This window comes from Echeneis naucrates, chromosome 1 (genome assembly GCF_900963305.1).
Source record: "Echeneis naucrates chromosome 1, fEcheNa1.1, whole genome shotgun sequence".
In the NCBI taxonomy this organism is placed as follows: Eukaryota; Metazoa; Chordata; class Actinopteri; order Carangiformes; family Echeneidae; genus Echeneis; species Echeneis naucrates.
The window spans coordinates 15,025,848-15,046,741 of NC_042511.1; the positions used below are offsets into that span (position 1 = coordinate 15,025,848).

At 40.9% G+C, this 20,894-nt stretch overlaps 1 protein-coding gene across 3 annotated transcripts in view; it reads left to right on the forward strand.

The window, feature by feature from the left end:
* The window catches only part of adgrl3.1 (adhesion G protein-coupled receptor L3.1), a 106,443-nt gene that overhangs the window by 1,129 nt on the left and 84,420 nt on the right, over nt 1-20,894 (forward strand). For all 3 annotated transcript variants that reach the window (XM_029497370.1, XM_029497372.1, XM_029497371.1), the window contains exon 2: nt 9,808-9,888. The gene's annotated coding sequence lies outside the window, so the exon portion shown is untranslated. The remainder of the gene's footprint in view (nt 1-9,807; nt 9,889-20,894) is intronic.

A 20,894-nucleotide genomic window follows, 5' to 3' on the forward strand; every position in this document is an offset into this window, starting at 1 on the left:
TATTCTGTTTTGGGGCTGTGCTGGTTTGTCAGCCGCAGTCTAAAAATCCACAGTGAACCCAGCTCCTCTGTGAGAAAAGCAGTATCCAGCAGGCCAGTGCACCCCGGGATACGTCCATCATGCGGATTCATAAGTGAAAGACTCTTATTTACAGAAGAAACCTTGGGGAGGGGGGAATGACCTTGATGTGCAATTGTGCAATTGAAAACTACTGAAGGTTGCACAGTCCTTTGATCTTGACCTAAACTGAGAGAAACAGCTTGCATCTGACTAATTCCTGTGACCATAGATGTGGCGTGCTCCAACGCCTGGTAATGAGCTAGCCATCCTTTGTTTTGCATAATAGTTTTATGACTCCTTAGTGGTGGCGAGAGAGGCTTTATGATTTATCACCAGCCCTTATGTTTACAGAGGATATATGGCAAATCAAAGCACCCCTTCGATGACCGTTTGCTGTGCGAGGTTGCTTGGGTGGCTGTGGTTTGGCCCTTCAGTAGCCAAATGACGCTCAGCAAAAGATACTGTGTACAAACTCTTTTGTGTAGGTCTCAATGCACAGTGTGATAGAGAAAGGTGGAAAGAGGCTCTATTGGTCAGAGCGGATGACAGTGTATGTTGACTCATCTGTCAGCTCTGCAGCTAAGAAAAGTGTCTCCAAGGAATGCACTGTGGGAATATGGTCGGTGTAGGCAGGTATCTAACCTACATCTATGCTGGAGAACATTTTCACGTGGATTTGCCTGGCTGCCATTTTGGTAGCATCTTTTAAAGCACAGATCTATCTCCAAGGAGATTATTATGTTTGTGGACGACATGAATGTCACTAATTTGTTTGTCATCGTTGCATCTGCATCTGATTTGCCCAAAATGTATGAGAACGATGGACTCAAAACTTCTTGTGGTTTCCTGTCCAGACCGATTATTGTTGGTTGCGGGCGACTCAAGTATCTGTGGGGAAACTGGAGATGTGTGTTGTCTCAACAGTTGTGTTTTCCTCTCCAAATTTACACAGGCTACTGTGGATGTTTACTTTTGCGACAGTCTCAAATAGTGGCAAGGTGTTTGTCAGACATCACACCGCCAATGCGCGGCGTTTCAAAGAGCATCTTGTGTCACATTTGCTAATGACACCCACGCAGCACTGACGTTATCGAAGCACCTGAAGCTGTAAAATATGCAACAGCAGTAATCAGACAATTTGCTGAATGTAGGTCTATCTGTCCTCTTTTAATTTCACTCGATATGATGCACACAAAATACTTAACTCCTTGTCAGGGAAAACAGGGCAAATTTGGATGGTTGTGATCATTCAGATTGTTGTGCTTGATTAACTGACGACTGACTTTCTTTGTTCAAGGTGGCTAATGTAACACAATATTTGGTTTAGATCTGGGTGGCTCCAATAAAAATATCTAGGCCTGTCTAGGCCTGTGATTTAAATAAGAAATCTTATATTAAACATCTTGAGCTCACATTGAAAACTCGAGATAATGAACATAGACCTTGGCAGGCAACATGATCCATTCCAGAGAGGCAATGACATACACATACACTAACACTAATATTAAACAAAGCAGGCATAAAACCTGTTGTGTAACTGGTGAAGTCTCCATTTCTATTGTCAACCATTATTACAGACACTAACTTCAAACTCTTGTGGAATTAATTTTGTTTAAATCTTCAAATAATGTTTTTAATAAGCAGTAACAAAATAACTTGCCGGACTGAATGCTTTGTGTAGCTAATGTGATGCATAACAATGTAAATGTTTCTATCTGAAAACCTTGAAAAAAAAAAAAAAAAAAAAAGACGGGGGGCTCACCAGAGACAACCAAGTGACCTGCATAAATAAATTGTTATTCTTCTAACTTAAGCTATGTAAAAAAAAATAAAAAACAACAACAACAAAAAAACCGAAATGCTCCGGTAATAATATTCAAACAAGCTGTTGAATTTCGCTGTGTGATTTCCTAATGCAGTGATGATTCACATTCCTACTCCCAACCCCTGCTTTGTGTGCCGAGTTTAACCTAATTCAAAAGCCTTTTCCTGTGCTAGACGACATCTCTCTCCCCGTATTGAAATAATGAGGCCAAATCCTTGCCCGTCTTACTCGTCCACCTAAAGCGCTCGGTCATGTGTTAACACATCCTCCCTCCTACCCTTCCCTTCCCTTAAAGAATAACCCTGGTTCCCGCATTTTCCACCGTTAACTGGAGCGATCAGCTCAGTTCACCTCTCCTAATGTGTGAAACTTGCCTCCCATATCATTCAACCCTATTAGAGGTTCAGTCCATGTGAGAGTACTGTCCATTTACTTGACTACCCGATTAGATATATGCTTGGGGAAGGGGGAGAACCAGTAGTAGATGACTGGCTGTCAGATCTCAGGGTATTCACTGTCTTATTGCTCCTTTGGCTCTACTAGAATAGCCGTTCTGAGATGGATTTCTTACTCTGCCTAAATATGGAGCTGTTGGAGGGCTTTCTTCCCCACAGCTTATTATCTGTCTGTATTTGGGGGCCGATCAGAGGAAATGTACATTGTCGGCCTGACTGCTCATGCCGTGTATAAATGGGCTTTTTGTGGTGGGTGCTGAAAGTAATACATACTGTAATCCTGCTGACTAGTTATTGCATTGTTTAGAAGTGTGTTGGCTCATACCACTAAACAATACCCTCTCAACTGTGGCTCTATCACCTGAAGCTTGTGGATTAGAGGTGAAAGCACAAAAACAGCGCTGCTGCAGCCCACTGGCACTAAATTTAACAAAAAGTAGCAACAATCATTTGAGTTGGTCCCAAATTAAATTATATTTTTACTATCAAACAATATTTCAAGAAAAATGCAAGATTAGTCTATCTTGTTTCTCGCAGATGACAATATGTGATAGTAAATTTTATATCTTTGGGTTTTGGAATGCCGATAGGCCCAAACAAGTCACTTAAAAATGTTGCCTTGGGATTTAGAAAGTGTTATGGAGACAGATTACTTGATATTGAAAATAGTTGCTGCTTTACCACTCCAACCATAATACTGGTACTACTACTACTACATGTGGCCGTGACATGAAAAACAGCCACAAGTAGCAAAGGCAAAGCTGTAGCTCAAGGTCAGACAGTTTTGATTGCATCTTGTTTGAAGTTCTCTAACAGCCAAATTAAATGAGCCTAATGACCTCAGGTTCTGATCTGCCTCACATGGCATAAAAATTATTGAAAATCAATCAGTGTAAATCAATGCTGTTATTGCCCCCACAGCTGTTTATTTGGATATTAAAATCATGGCGATAGGTTTATATCTTAAGATTGTCTCATACTTTGCAGTTTTAACTTTCATAGCTTTCTCAAAAGAAAACAGATGACTTATCTCTTGGCTCTACAAACACCTAAGCCCTATATAAGTAAAAGACGCCTTTGTAAAGATGAGTCTACGTGTGGAACAGATGTCACCTGTTTTTTCAAGTGCAGGTATTTATTCCTTTTTCTTTGACCAGTTGATCAGTCTCACTCTTTTATTTGGTTCTTCCACAGCCCTGACTTTATTTAATGCCCTGCCGTAATTTTGGCCATCACTGATGTTTATTGGTTGCAGGTTTAAAGGCTTCAAATCACCTTGCAATGCTGTTTTGAAGAGCACGATAAGTAAAAATTAATGAAATTATTAGGCCATCTTGAAGATGAGCGGGTAGGTCGCAAAAAAGTCAACTTTGCATCATTTTTCTACAAATATTGCAGGCAACAAACTGATAAAGATGGCCAGACATGTTTTACTCTACTAATCTTAACCTGTACAACAAGTGAATTGTAGCACCAACTTAAAAGTACTGAAATTTGCATTTAAGTCTGCAGTCTTATTCTGCTTGATTCCACAAATAGCCTTTAGTATCCATCATCACCTCAATTTGTCTCTGAACTAATGTTTGAGCAGCTGCTTTGCCACTGAATCCACAGTCAATTGTTTTGTGAAACCTCTCTCACTCAGTTGTTATCCCTCTTTCACAAAGGAAAAAAGCCAAAAAAAACAAAAACACTTGTCCTTCCAGTCAACACATCTCCTGTCCACACTTCTCCTCCGTGCCCTTCACCTCCCTGCCTCTATTCAAAGTTGTCACCACTTGATACAAACACACAAACACATACACACACGCACACGCACACGCACACACACACACACACACACACACACACACACACACACATTTTTTCCCATGGAAATTCTAACCACACATCGCTATACACATAAATTACAATCACTCTTCTCACACACATTTGCACTTGTGTTAACACACACATATGAGGTAACACAACCATTGAGAGCCACACAGATATGTCCTGCAGCGGTATATTTAGTGACACACACAGTGCCATTAGGGAGCTCAATGGAGAATCAGTGTACAAGGCCAGAGTGATTGTAAGACGCTCGCTCAAAGGTCTGCCGATTATTTTGGTCTCCGCAGGAAATCATTTACAATAGCACTCACCCCCTCCTCTCCTCTTCCCAGTTCAATCCATTTAAACAGTGTGTTACTGTGTGTGCGCATATGCAAGTCTTAAGTCAGCCGCCATAGAACTGATGGGGAAATTCTTTTCTATGTTGTTTAGTTTTGGCTGACTATAGCATGCTGAGGAGGCCTCGCTTGTTTAGAGAGCGGGGTGCTTGGAAATGAGTCATACACAATGTGATGCAACACAGCGGAGCAGATTTGAATTATGGGGCAATGAACAATGAGGTCATCACAGGGCTGGGGGGACAAATCTCTCAGTGCTGTGGCATAACACAGCATTTCTTATCAATGGAGGAAACGACAGCACGGCTTGAAAATGCAGCATTGTCTAAAGGTTGCAAATACAATCAGTTGACTTAAACATCTAAGACAATGTGAGGGGAATTCTAGTGTGATTGTGATTCTTTTCTTTTTTCCTTTTATTTTTTTTTTTTTTTTTTTTTAGCTCTGATTAATAGAATCTGATTTTTTGCAGATTGGTAAACTGTTGCAATTTTTCCATATCCTCGCTCTGTCCCAGTGTTTCCACACCTTTTACATCCACCATACTGAATCCGATCTGATATTTTCCATATCTTTTTCTTCTTCAGCAAATTGTCCACAATCAGCGTCTGCTGTAATACCATCATCCCAAGGCCCCTCTTAAATTTCCTGCTTACTGGGCTTTTACTTTAACTGCATTACATACATCTTCCACCCGCTGTTCATCTGGTTCCTTTCAGCATAAACCAGGTTGAAAGATCTGACTCAAAGCACTTTCATGTGACTGGTTGTTTGATGGTAAATTTTAAAAAATAATATTGTCATTTATTGTGCCTGTTCAGTGGCACAGCTGTGAGCTTGATTGATATCGAATGCCATTTTCATTCCAAGTCTTTGAGAGTGAGAATATGTGCCAGGGAGTATTGATCTGGAGCTTAGTGGATGGTGCAGTATGATAGGCTGGAGGAGGGTGAGGATGCCTGGATGGTCATGGTTGACGGAACAAAGATATTAACAGATATAGTAGTGATCAATGACTTGATAATGTACGTATACATCATTTGTGCTGTTTTGTGTTTTTTCCTCTAGGTGTTATTGAGTCCTCTCTTAAGTGTAAATATAGCACCGCATGCTGCTTCAAGTTAAATCCCATTTGACTGGCTAGTGAATTATTCTGTGTGAGAACGGGGCTCCGATTTTCTACCTTACTTCTAGAGTGTTAGGGTTGCACCTCTAAAATAAACACTCTTGCTTAGTCTCTGCTGAGAACGTTACAACTTGTTTCAGATAAAGGCGTCATGCCCCCCTTGGCATTTATCAGCGCCTGCCAATTTGCTCCTGATGTATCTTTCACATTTTGAAAAAGAACCATTTTACCACCATTGTGTTTTGCAAGAAGGCCTGATAGTGTCACACCAAGACAGATGAGTACCACACTGGCCTGTGGGCCCACAGCAATAACTTACAATAACTATGTGTTTCTTTTCTAACCATGTGAGAAATTGTATGTGTGTTCTCCTGCATTGTGCGTATGCGCATTTGGTTCTTGCTTAGATGGTACATGTATGATAGATGAGATAGTATCCATCCATCCAATGTATCAAGCTATGAGTGAAGCGAGTATTGGTCCAGGACCTTTACTGGAGAGTAAGAGCAAGTCAGATAAATGATCTTTATTCTTTTGAAACCATTCTTTATATAATACTAATTAGAGAGGAGAACAACATAAGCTATTTGTATGGCTAAAATGATATATGGTACTGTATGTTTTTCTTTGTGTACACATTTGTGTACATGTGCACTAATGTATTAAAACATCTCATTGTCCAGGGCTGAATATAATTGATTACAGTTCAACAGTTCACAATAACTGGACAAATCATTCAGTTTTTTCCTTTCATCATGCACACCTCTGCTCCTCATACTCTCTCGTTTTCTTATTCATTCAAAGATGTATGTGAGGCACATAGACAAGAGCCTTTAATTTTACGCCTGGATAGACCATATACACTATTGCTCTATATTCTTCATGCTTATATTGAATCTGTCGAAGGCCGGGGGGGAGAATTGTGGTTTTAAAATGAACATAAACGGGACCCCACCCTCTCACTGCTTCATTTGGAAGTGCCATAAATCTCTAGCAGCAGGCTTCAACACAATTTCTGGTGTCTTTTAGTGCAATCTGTTGTCTAAGGCATAATTACAAAGGGTAATACATGAAAAGCCATCATGAAAGCATACTGTAGAGTCATCCTAATTACATACAGCGGGCTCATGAGTAATGGGGGTGACATGGGACATCAATACCACCACTGCCTCTCATAATAGAAAACACCATTGTTTTACTGTGAGAAAATGGTCAGCATCTATCATTTGAAATCTACTCAGTTTTTTTTCCTCAGGAAGACTGTGAGGCTAGAGACTTAAAAAAAATATTCTTCCTTCTTCCTTCCATTACCTCCAACCATTGTTCAATCAGACAAAGGCACTTGCTCATTGAAAACCCTCTCATCCAGAGCTCCTCCGTGCCTCTTAGTACGAGCTCTAGGCATTTACCATACTCCCTGTCTTCTTCCTTGCTTCTCTGTGGCTTGCTGTCAGAGGGACCCACTTGCCTTCATTTGATCAAAACCATAGCCTGTCCTAATATGGTTGTTGAAAATGTGGAATTGTGAAGCCCTGGGATTGCGCAACTCGCACACGTAGAATGTTGCTGATTCACTGAAAAAAGCGATATTTGTTGATATCAATATAGACATAGTCTGAAGCAACAGTTCAAATAACTAAAAGGAACTTCCATTGTATGGCAATAATTGTGCAGCAGCCAATAGCAGAAAAATCTATTCAAGAATTTGGCCATGCACTCATAGCCTTTGCCCACCGAGGTTTGAAAGATACACAAGTTCACCAAGTTCCAACACTAATGACCATTAGAGACGCAGCAAAAATTCAGCTGCAGCCTCTGTGCCAAGCATAGCTTTAGGTGGTACTTCACATCTGCTATCATTAATTAATACTAATTTGGTCAGTAACTGATTGTCAGGCCTTAGCTCTTGTCAGAGATAACTTTTGTGGGAAGAAGCTCCACTATGTAGACACACTAAGACAGCGGCGGGGACAGGACACTACTGTACATTAAAAGAAAGAATTGTGTCCTTTTTCACAAAACTGTGGTATCGGATGACTGTGCAAAAAGCCAAATGGCATTCAGCGGGGGCATGTTTTTCATGTTTCATGCAAATAATTAGAAACGTATTTCAGCAACGTGGCATCTATTGCATGGGAAAATTTAGAGAGATAATTATGTTTTCCCAGCAAATAAGGAAAATTTGAAAATGAAAACTCCTCACCCCAATCAACATGTCTTTTTGGCCAATAAAAGGCTCATTGCTTTTTGCGCTGAAATACAGAACTACACATTGATCATGTGAAATATGGTATTGCCATATAGAAGAAAAATTTATAAATGCTATTTCTAGGCATACTTGGTGGACGTGGCAGTTTTCCAGGCTGTAAGGCTTGACCTGTGTGTTCTGATTACTCAAAAGAGAACAAAATTAGGATTTAATGAAGAATCTTTCTTCAGGGTAGAACAAAATGATGGTGCTCCACTGACGAATGCATGGACTTTTACAGTGGCTGCATCCATAATCTTATCTTTCCCCTTTTCCCGTTGTTCACATAAACGAATCCTAATGAAAAATCTCATTCCACACCTAGTTCCTCTCCTTATACAAACTTGTCCCTTCACAACCTATGCCTCTGCAACCAAACGTGTTTCTTTTCCACCTTTCTTCCTCCATTCATTGCTCATTGATCCCTTTATTGTTGAGCACCTCTGTGTGAATAATGCATACCGTATTCTGAGAGAAGCAAGCGAGACATGAATGAAGGTGTTGTACAGGTGGGGGAGCTTAGCACCCAACTTATTTCTCGCTAGAGTTCTGTTGCCTCTGGCACTTCTCCTGCATTAAAGTGCACCCATACACACATGCAAACACATTAATGTAGACAAACACAGTAGCCGACACTGAATTCCTCTTTTGTTGTAGTCTCTGCCCATCCAACCATTGAGATATTGCTTATGGCCCCCTGTACTGGCTAATAGACCCAATTACTGCACAGTACGGCATGAGAGCTTCACCGAGGTCTAGGCTCTGACACCTCTATACAGATGCGTGCGTGTGTGTGTGTGTGTGTGTGTGTGTGTGTGTGTGTGTGTGTGTGTGTGTGTGTGTGTGTGTGTGTTTACAGTATGTGGGTGCAATTGTTTAGTATGTCTTCGAAAATCTTGTATGGCACAAGGGAAAGCAAAAGCAGACACACACTTTCTTCTTTTTTTGCCCCATTAGCCCCCAGTAAACAGCTAAACGTACACAAATGCACACATGCACATAACTAAAGCTTGCATGCTGGGAGACGCACAAATGAACCCAAGTGCAATGCCAATCACAATACAGACAGACATTCACATTGATATTGAGCCCAGTGAGACAATGCAGCAAAGTTTGCTGTGAAGAGAGACAAAGAGAAAGAGAGAAAGGTAGACAGAGCCTCGTTCCAAAACCAAAAAAGGAAATATAAAAGACTGCCTGGGAGACGTAGTATGTAAAAATAAATAAAATAATAATAATAATAAAAAAACAACATAGTGATGAAAACGTGTGGGGGGGGGGGGGGGGGGGGGACTAGGACTAGGACTAGGACTAGGACTAGGCACACATATGAAAAGATATAGACACATTCAAACTGCCACTCTGCATTCTTGTAACAGAACTAACAATTTCCCTTTTTGAAAAGTGCCTGTGGCATTTGGCAGTGAAAAGCCACCAATATAAACCAGCTATCATGGAATGAGATAGCTTTTTGGCTGTAAACTGCCACCAAGTACAGAGATAGGCTATTATAGACTTTGATAACCTGACACTTAAGAGGTCATTATGAGACAATGCCCACATGGGCTCACAGGTGCATGCGCATGTGCACACACAGACGCAAAAACACTAAACAAGCAATCAGGAACAAAAATGGCCTGTGAGCTGTCTGGTTCTTGTGTTCGAGTGGGTTATGGCTATTCACACAATCTGGAGGGGGCCATTATTCACATTGCACCCCACATTCACTATGTTTTCTGGCTATCTGTCTCTCTTGTGAAAAATGACAGGGATTGCGGTTCACTGAGCTCTAATAACCCCACCCTTCTCCCCCACTGTCTCTCTCTCTCTCTCTCTTTCTCTCTTTGCCTCTCTGTCTCTCCCTTGTTCTCTATCTTCTTCTACTTCTTTCTCTCTGTCTGCCTGCCTGTCTGTCTGTCCAGGACTAGGACGTCCAGCTGCCACTGAGATGTGAGTCTCTCAGGTTTCATTTCACTTTGACAAGGCAAAGCACATCATAACAGGTAAGAATGTGTGTACACATATGTGTGTTTGTGTTTGTGCGGTTGTGCAGCCCCAAATACACATTTTCTTGGTCCGTAATAATCACAACATTTAACCAAGGGTATGGACTCATTGCATTCCCATTTAAAGCAGCTTTTTTAAGGCCCTGAAAAGAGTCACACAAATGTATATAGACACCTGGTGTGTTGTTTTTTTGCAGACTACAGTATGCATTATGCCTTTATTGAGATCCAAAGTATGACCTAACGTTCTCCCTGGAGATCTCAGCGTTCCATCTGTGCCAGGAAGTGCTCTAATTGGCTCGACAAATGTGTCCTCTCAAACTGCTAATCCAATCAGATATGACCCAGCGAGCGCCAAAAAGAATACCAAACAGCTTGCAATACCCAATGAATAAAACACAATGTGAAAGAGAATATAAGGTCACATATGAAACAAATACTAAATTGATTACAATCTGCACGTTCTTCCTTGTACGTATCAACAGGAGTTAAACCACAAACGTAGACCTTCATCTGCCCATGAAGCCACTCACTGCAACTTATTTACAGTATATTTACAAGCTTAGCTGGGCCCGTAAAATGGCAAATTTACGAGCTCTTTTTAATTAGAAATACTGTCTCCTAGAGTTGGGCTGATGAATTGCACATTCAGTTTATTGATGACGGAAGGGGGTGTGCCGCTCCTGGCTATTGACAGCTGGTCAAAGGATTTCAGGAGACATCAGTTTTTCACTAAGAGGAGATATATATTTGCACGTTGGCTGTATAAAAACCCTGAGACTATATTCATGTGGGATCCTATTCTTTATTGATTGACTTGGCCAAGAGTAATGTGAATGAGGATATACTCTCTCTCTTTCTCTATGGTTTGGCAGTTTACTGTGTAGGTAGTTAACTTTTATCTATTTAAAGGACAAGGTCATTTTTGCTCTAATGCCCTGCCACCTGAATAAAACCTCAAAAGAATCACACAAAGACATGAGGGATGAGTGATTTCAAAATACTAGCTATATGGAAAGATACAACTCAGGTGGGGATACTACAATGGAGGTTGCGTCAGTGTGCTTTCTGAATACCTTTTGGTGGATAATGTTGGTTTATATATTTAGATTTTTTCCTTTGAAGCCACACTCTAATTTTTGTGAGGTGCCTTTTTGTAATAATGTAACTGTGGTTAGGACCTAAATCTGTTTACAAAATAACACTGGAACATAAGATATTGTATCATGATGTAAATAATTGGATATTAAGGCAAAGGAATGCTATAAGATTATATTTTGAGGGACAACAAATGCCAATGGGCATACAGATGGCTCTGGTTCAGCTTGTAGACTCGGACATGTAGTCAAACTCCAATTATAAAGTTAAAAGGAGTGACCAAAAAAGACTTAAAATAACTGATAAATAAAAAAAGTATTACAACTTTTTATGTACATAAAATTAAATGTTTACATATAGTTATTAGATAATTTGTTGGAAGCTGTCACAGAAACATATCAGAGGTAACGACAAAAAGCAAAGAAAAGAGGATGAGGGCTAATCCACAAATACTTTTTGTTTTGGTTGAAGTAAATCTCCAGGAAATTACTACTAGACAATCTAATGTCCTCTGAAGTCACTAGGACAATACTGTATACCTATCTGTGTCAGCTTGAGCTTCAGTGGCCATTTTACAGCACTTCCTGCCCAGTGTGTGCTATCCTGCATGATTTCCTTCCTAGATTCTCATATGACTCTGATTATTTGCTTTGAAATCTAATTCTGTTATATCAAGACTACATTTTGTCTTCACTTCTCTGAAACAATGACTGAATAGAGAGAACTGCAGGAAAGGGAACATGCCATTCTTCATACGGGGGATGTACTTTTTCTCTGAATGAAACAGGTGTTTCCTGCTGCACATGAACAAATGCACAACCTTCATTTCACTATGTTACTAATGACAGCGCTGATTGAAACACAATACATATCAGTTTCATGGGTTAAACAATGATCACGTGTAAACTGACTCTCAGCCCAACACACTAAACATATGCAGAGATAGAGATAAGCAGATAAACGGCAGACATGGTGCATTCATTGGTAATGTGACTGAAAACTAGGTGTGAGAATGAGCTGAAGAGTAGCAGCTTGTTAAGGTTGAGGATACATAATTCTAAAAGATATTTACACAAAAAACATAACATCAACTAAATAAAATAGCAATTAAAGAATTTGAATAATAGGTTAAGTTCACTTACAGAAATGTACATTTACTCATTTGACAGACGTGCTAATCCAGAGTGATTTACAAGTGAGGGACATTAGTCATTACAACTTAAGTCTCTCACACACACACACACACACACACACACACACACGCACACACACAAACCCTCATTTGGTCCCTTGTTGCCACCCCCAATGAATACGAGCTTATTGTCTTATAATGTGACCTTTGCCTTCGGCTGAGAGGCCTTTGTCCTCACACAATAGAGTCCATATTGTAAACCATGCCAGTCAATGTCATCCACACAGCTGCCAGAGAATGGGTGCAGATTGTTCAGGGTCCAAGTTGACGGCTTTGAGGCAGGCACTTGTGGTGTGTGTGTGTGTGTGTGTGTGTGTGTGGTTGTTTGTGCTTGTGTATTTTTATCTGTTTGTGTATGTAAGATACAAGCCTGTTTCCCAGAATCAGCAGATGGGCCCTGTGCAATTAGATTCAGCCTTCTTCCCTTGTGTGCACACATGTACGCGTGCACACAAACACAGACACCCACACAACCACACACACATGCGCAAACCCAGGACTGGGCACGAAGCAGATGTCTCTGAAACACGAGACCTGACAGATACTGTAATGGAGACGGAAACTGAGGAATGAGAACAAAGTTGCCAGGGCAACTGTTAACCATCACTCAAAAAGTTGAATCTGTGTATCTACGGTCTATCTATTTAAGCTCTATTTAAGAATTTATTTAAATTCTTTGAACAAGTCATGATGATAATAATAAAATTGTTTAATTTTTTTTTCCGGGAATAACTGCAAAAATAAAACAATCAGGTCTTTGTTTTGCTCATACTTGATCTGATATAATTGAGCACATTAAATTGCTTTCCCATTCCCATGAAAGGGAATGTAGCGATTAGTGACTTCTAACATGCTTTTATTAAACCCAAATGAATGTTAGTGATTGAAGCTTTTGTTGGGCATGCATGGAGTTTCCACGGAGACCTAATATTGATCAGGATGGATTGGCACTGATGAGAGTTGATTGATAGCAGACTCTAATCAATAATCGGTGTCGGTCCACCGCGCAGATGTCCAGATTTGAAAGTAATCTCCGACAGAGACCAACGTGATCACCATGTTGTTGTAAAAAAAAAAAAAAAATTGCACCCGTCAGGTGCATGCGCGTGTCATGTGAAGAGGCGTTCACGCGGGATGCGGTTCGTTAAGTTTGTCCGGTTAACAAACGCCGTTCGTCCTTTGGAGTTTACTTTAGTATTACCCCGGTCAAAAAGACACAGCACAGCTCCGGAGGCGGCAGGTAAACGAGACGCTGACACAGACGGACCAAACACCAAGTGACAGGAAAACGCCGGGGTGGCGGGCGGCGGAGAGATGCTAGCGCTTTAGCCTGCAGTTATTTGTTGACATCAAACATGGAGGGGGGGGGGGGGGGGGTTAAACAACACGATTACCTGAATGACGAGCCCAGCAATTCGCCTTCGTGGTGCTGTCTTATGTTTTTGCGACCAAAAAGGTAATTCCGTTTCATCCTGTCGTCAAGGCTTTTAACACTGGCCAAGACTTTGGTTTTTCTTTTTTATTTTAGAGGCGTTCGGGGACCTTATGTAACCTGCGTAGCGTTGTGAATGTGTGCAGGCAGAGAATCATGTCATACATATCATCTATCCATCTAAAAAATAAAAAAAAATCAACAATTCACTTTTTCCAAATCCTAGGAGAAGGCTGCTCGACTATCTAAGTGCAGCATCTCTACATTCAGCCTCAGCGGCCATGTACTGACCTGCAGTAAGGGATAGGCTCAGAGGAAATGAGCTTGTGACTCAAAGGTCACCGGTTAAAATCTGAGTAGTACAGTAGCTGCGAAATTCCTGGCAGTTGAAATCCCTCAACAACTGCCATCAGGGATGCGACCTCTGGGCACTTAACCTTTAAACGTTCCAGTGGAGCAGTTCGTGCACAATAGTGCAAGGCTCTGGTTGTGCTGCGCCGCTCCCAGGTGTGACAGTGTTAATGTGGGAGTGCGGTTTGGTTTTCCTTCCTCTCAGCGACGCCCCCACCCCCAGCCATTCATGCAAACATGACTGTGTTCTTTCTTGGTCAGTGAGCCACGCTAAATAAGGCTCATGACTTTATAGCTTACAAATATGTGGCATTTTCAGTCATCATTTCAGCTTTGGATGGTAATAGATTGCTAATTTGCTCTACACCATCGTGACAGTCAGGATAAATCCTGTTGAATTCTGTTGTTTAGAGTTGCGATGCGTGTTGCCTGGTGGCTTAGTATCCTGTTGACTGTGTTAAAGATACCTGCCTGTCCCTCGTACACTCCCTTTTCCCTCCTAAGATTGAGGCAGGGCACCATGGGAGCATATGCACACTGTTGCTGATTCAAGGCTCACATGCACACCACTTACAAATACAAATACTTTGCCACCTGAGCGGAATGATCCAACCTCCTGATACACACCCTCACTCACTCATCCACATACACACACTTCACAACAGGGAATAGACCATAGAGATGCTCTTTGTCAACAACTTGGAAGAAAGCAGCTATTTAGGGCCGCTCAATTCCTGGAAGGCTAGGCCATCTTATTTGTGTGAAACAAAACAAGTTATGGCAGCTACTATTACTCTCTCTTCCCCACTGTGTCCTCTCCTGTTCATGGTGTTCTGCTTATGAACGAGTGCTAATTGTGTAAAGCTGACTATATTGCGAGTGTAGATTTCCAGAGGCCTTGGTGTGATGATTAGCAGATGCACTCACAGATGTTTTCCCTCCATGTGTCTGTTTGCCAGTTCAATTGTCCCTATCGTACACTGTCGAGATTTGTTGTTCTATTTGGGTGCCTCAACATAGATTCCAACAAAAACATTAGTTAGGGAAGTATTAACATGCTTGTGTTAACTCAGTTCTTGCTGGCAGAACTGGACAATGCATTTTGGAGCATAAAAATAATGACACTAACAAGATTCTCATGACTTATTATCTGAGAGAAACAAATGTCAACATTTGTAAGTATCTTTGATTATGATGCAGTGAGGAAAAGGTTCAGACCCTATAGGCAACCATACATAACCCTCAAATTCACCTTGGTCTTCCCAGACTTATTACAATCTCAAAGGGGGATCAATTTTCAAGACCTCCAGCTACAAGCTGAATATGAGATCTGAGGAGCATAAGATGCATTTTTGATTAAATTGTTTTCACCAGGCACAATTCAAGATTGATTAAACAAGTGGTGTAACACTTCAGCACACCCCAATATTCTTTTATTTGGACCTATTGGAATATTTGTAACTTTATGAAACAATTTCACCAACATTTCTCAACTGTAATACTATTCGATATATATTAATTTTTTATTATTTTTTTTTATTTCCAACTGCTTATCTATCAGGGTTTCAGGGAGGTGGGGGTACGGGGGGCAGTGGACCCGGGGGGGGCAGCTACAGTCAATCACAGCCGGCATCTCGGACCCAGGGCTGACATATACAGACATACACAATCAACCTGTCACATGCCTACAGGCAATTTAGAGTCACCAATTAACATAGGCGTGCATGTCTTTAGACTCTGGGCAGAACCTGGAGTATCAAGAGCCTATATATCTTCTACCGCTTATCTGTTTCCGGGTCACGGGGGATGCTGTAGCCATTTGGCAAGGGTGTGGTACACCCGTACAGACAGGCAGAGACGAACAATCACTCACACTCACGCTCAGGCCTACAGGCAATTTAGAGTCACCAATTAGCCCAAACATGATGTCTTTGGACAGTGGAAGGAAACCAGAATACCCGGAGGAAACCAGGCACGGGGAGAACATGCAAACTCTGCACAGAAAGGAGCAATATAGTTATCATAAATTATTATATAACATTATTATATAAAATGTCACATGTCTTGAATATCACATGGAGAAAACAAAAATTCAAAAATCTATTTTGGAATAGATATACACAGTCACAGTTGTTGTCCACCCACTGCTCCCTTTGAATCACTGTATTTCCAATGCATATGTACATATGCTGTTTTTTTTTTTTTTTTTGATCGGAATACATTAGCACGCCAGGGATGTGAAGCTGCAGTAAGCTCCAGACCTCTACTCTGCGTGATTTGAATATGAAATGATTAGCTTATTGATTCTGGTTATTTGGGTCTCCAGCCCAGAGGGGTGATATGGTGGCAGCGCAATCACTGTAGCTGACATTTAGCACTTTGTTTACCTTTGCTGTCTCCATTGATTACTTCAAAATCACCATCCATATATCCTGCTATTCTGCCCATTGTATTGTGAGTTTTATGTTATTTCAGAAAAGTGATGGATATAGCTTATCAAAAATGCAATAGTTGTGGTCTCTGCTGGCACAGAAAACAGCCAAATTGTCTGGCAATCTCAGAAAAATGGTTCTTACAGGCTTGCATATCAAACAGTATTTGAACACCATTGTAAAGATAGCGGGTGCAATCCATTTTGTACATAAACTGAGATAAAATAGGCCTTAAACAGGTCTTCGGTGGCACAGAAAGTATACAGTTCATACCTTTTATTTATAGCTTCCTGTATAAGACTGATGAGGATTTGGAGTTCAATCCAGTGGTATGCTAAACTGTTTTTACCCTGCATGTTGAAAACCACAGCTCAGCCGCAGCCCAGCAGGGAAGCATAATAAAAGGTCCTGATTTTTATGTATTAATGTTCCAGGTACATTTCTAGCACAGAGTAACCACCACTGCGCCATTTCAATCCCAGTAAACTTTGAAGTAAATCTCATCTTCGGTTTAGAATTTTGATTGTGGTACTGGAGAGAAGTGAAAATGTAATATCAAACTAAAGTGTTTGCTGACAAATACTCCCGTATCACTGTGGACATCTGTCATGAGACATTTTACACACATCATTGCTCTGAGCAACAAAGCCATCAAAGTGACTGGAAAAGACTGTAGTTTTGCTGATATTCTACTATATCGCTGAAGGAAATATTCCTTTTTTGTGTCCACCATCATATTTTTTTCATGCGAAAGCCAAGGTGACAGTCTGCAAATGAATGCACTCCTCCGTTAGATCTCGCCGTATTTCCATTGCCGTTTTCTCAGCTGTTAGACAATCCAGTGTTAAGTGCCTCCTTTTATATTTATATACCAGTGTCGGTACTTATGCATTATTAAATTATGAATAGGGCCCAGTAAGCGCCCCAGAAAGGCCTTTTTGAATAAATTTTTCAGGACTCTGATATACACAGTTCATATCTGCTCTTTAATGCAGGAAGCAGTGGTTTGACTCTAATGTCTTATGCACAAATCACTAGTTTTAATTTTTTCCAAAACTGAATCAGTGAATCTACGTTCAGATATTTTTTTTACTTTAAATAGCTGATTCAGGAAAAAAAAATATGTTTGCATACTTGTTTGTTTATTTATGTGAAAGTTTTGAGGTCTACCAAGCACTTGGTAGAGGTAAAAACATGGTTCCTTTGTAAAGGTATCTCATTATCTTAGTCCTAAACTCTTCAGATATGTTTTACGTGAGGGTATTTTGAAATGGAGAACAATGGATGTGAAGGACCTGTGGATGCCCACCATTTTTAATCATCTTTAGAGAACAACAGAGGGAGCAGGGCGGAAAGGGTGCATGATAGAGGGGACAGAGGTGTGAGGAGAAGCAGAGTTCAAGGAAAAAGGCAGCAGGAAAGATGAACAGTCAAAGCAGAGAAAGAAACAAGACTGTACTGACAATAACAAAAAGGCCTGAAATAAATGGAGGAAGTGAATGTGAGTGGGAAAAAAAAAGAGCTCCAAAACAACAGCGCATTTGAGCTTATGAGTGCATTCTGCTAACTGTGCCTGGCCCTTTCATGAGGGTTTAAATCTAGGCCATGAGTGTCGTATGTTTGTCTCCCTCCTCTTTAATGCAGCATCATTCACTGCTGAGGTGGCTGTTCTCTCTACTGTACAGCACAACTTTCTCCCTCCTCTCCCTCTCTCTCTCCTTCTCCCCCTCTCCCCTCACAAATACAATCACACGCACACAAACTTTGCCTCTCTCTGCCTCTGGCTTTAAGGCATGGTTTTGACAGATCTATTGTGACAGTACTGGGTTTAGAGCACAGTGACAGAGAGGAAGAGAGGGAGATGATGATGGTGGAGAGAAAGTGGTATGAAGGAGAAGACAGATGAATCAAAGGGAGGAAAACAACAGCAGTGGCAGTGGAATCAACATCACTGCATCTTTAGTTGACATAATTGATTGTATCACAGGCAGTTTTGTAAACCATTAACTTCCCCCTTATGGGTTAGCCAGCTGTACTGACACACAGAACCGAAAGGCGACACATACATGTGTGCAAATGTATGACTCTAGGCTTGTATTTGCATGTTGTTTGTTTTGTGCATTTATTTATTTGTTTCTCTCTTTTTTTTTCCCCTGCTTGCTCTGCAACCTCAGTGAATCAACCCACTGTGGTCTAAGAAGACAGCAGACAGCAGTAACTACAAATACAAAAATGGATTTGGAATTGAAGTTGTGTGAGAGCTGAAAAGAAAAGAAAAGGCAATTGTCAAATGACATTTAGAGACTGTACTGTCTAATGGCGCCTTAGCCTGGCTAATTAGCTTTTAAGAGGGTTATATATTTTTTATTTATCTACCATATTTATGTGGCACAACAACCCCAGTTATTAAGTTATTACGTTTAAAAAAGACACTGCTAGCAACTCCATGTTTGGCCGGTGACATTTATCTTGGCCAAGTTAGTTACTTTGTGGCTTTTATCCGTTTAAAAGGTGGAAGTCTATAAATAAATGTAAATAAGCAATGAGTATTTTAACACTGCCATTGTTTCTGCTGTTACTTATAATCTCCTTCATGAATACAAATATAAAATACCTGCCGTATTGATGTATTGAAACAAATACAGTTATTTAAATATTGCCATATCAGTGACAGTAAACAGGTGAAAGACAATGTCTGTAAGTGCTTAAGCATTTGCTAATGTCAGCTTTAACTGAAGTTCAGTTAGCTGTCACTCCCTGCGGTCAACACCCTGCGGATTGGTGGAGGCAAAGCAGTTGTCAGAAGGTCAGATTATAGTTTTATGGCTTAATTCTGACCAAATATGTAGCACATTTATGTGCTTTGGCTAAGTAGGGCAGTGTGTTTTTGGGCTATTTTGTTGTAATGCCTACATATTTGTCCTGTGAAACAGTTGATTTGATTTGGACTCCTGCTTCATCGGTCTTTAGGTACTATTTAATGAATCTCTGACCAAGTATTACATGGTACAGAAGGACCTGGATGGAAAAGATATATGCCTTAGGTTATTAACTTAAATTGAGATTCTTTTCAACTGACTGATCATTTTGCAATCCCTCTCTTTTCTGCCGTCAGTCCCCATCCTTCTGTCACTCCTCCTTTATCCTTTCTTTCCATCTCTATCTTCCTCCGCCCTTTTTTCCCCTGACCTTATCAGTGTATCCCTTCCTTCACTCCCCCCTATTCCTTCATCTTCTGTTCTTTCGCTTCTCCTCTCCTCTCCTCTCCTTTCCTCTTCATTCCTCCTTGCACATCTCCGCCTTTGTCCGTCTGGTCTCGCGGGGGGGGCAGGCGCGTAGAGTTGATTAGACTGGCGCATTAAAAAGTTCAGAGCAGAACGGAGTGTGGTGTCTAGCCCGCCAGGCGGTGAGGAATCAAAATGGCAGTGCCTTACAGACGAGGTCATTGGCGGTGGATTTTCAGGGTGGTTTCAGTGCATCGGATTTCTGGGAGCGTCCTCAGAGCAGCCAGAGGCAGCCATGCGGAAACTGCAGTGGTCCGGTTAGAGCTGGAGCCTCCCCAGATGCAATTTTCTGACGGGCATAGAATGTCTAACACGGAGAAAGAGGATGAGGTGCTCAGCCCACAGCTTTGAACTATTTTGAGTGATAATGATTTTAATTCTTTTCAAAATGAAAATGTAAAAAAGTTTTTTGCATGCTAAATGCAAATAGGGAAATAATAACCTTGCTTGGCTTTCTTACAAAGTATTACCCATGATCGTCATATGCAACACAGGATAAATAGTTTGATAAAAAAAAAAGATAGAAAATAGATTTTAAACTAACAAAGGGGAAAGGAGGGGAAACGTGAGTGCGATTACAAAAAAACAAGCTCGGCAGCACACCGTGTTAAAGATTTTTCATTGAGGACTTTAAATCGAGACCATGATGGCCAAAACATGTGACAATAATGAAGGGGTGACCTATACCTTTAAGGCTACACTCCAGCTCTGCAGTTACTTGCCGGGAAGCCACACAAAGGATTTACAACCCTGTATGAAATAAATTTCCAGCCAGGCCACTTGTCTTCAGGGCACGATGACAATTGCACACATTCCTACAGTGGACCAGCCCCGCACCCACCTACCCCCTACCACACATGTGTCTATCCTTTTGCCTGTGTGTTTGTAGTGTTCATGTTGGAAAATAGCCAGTGGGAGTAGCCACATTGCATCTGGCTACAGCAACCAGATGTATAGATTCGAAATGAGAGGCACATGCTGACGTGACTATTTGTCTTGTTGAGTTAAGGTTTGACGACAACAACTGTGTGACATTGACTCATTGTTAATTGTGATTTTAATGCGATTTGAATGGGGTTGTATGTGAGCCCTCCCGAAAAATACCCCAATTGCATGCAACTGTATGGTTATGTGTGTGGTTGACATGACATTATGTTTATGTTGTTGGGAGCTGACAGTATGTTTTCACTGAGCTTCTGGTCACACCAAGGGTC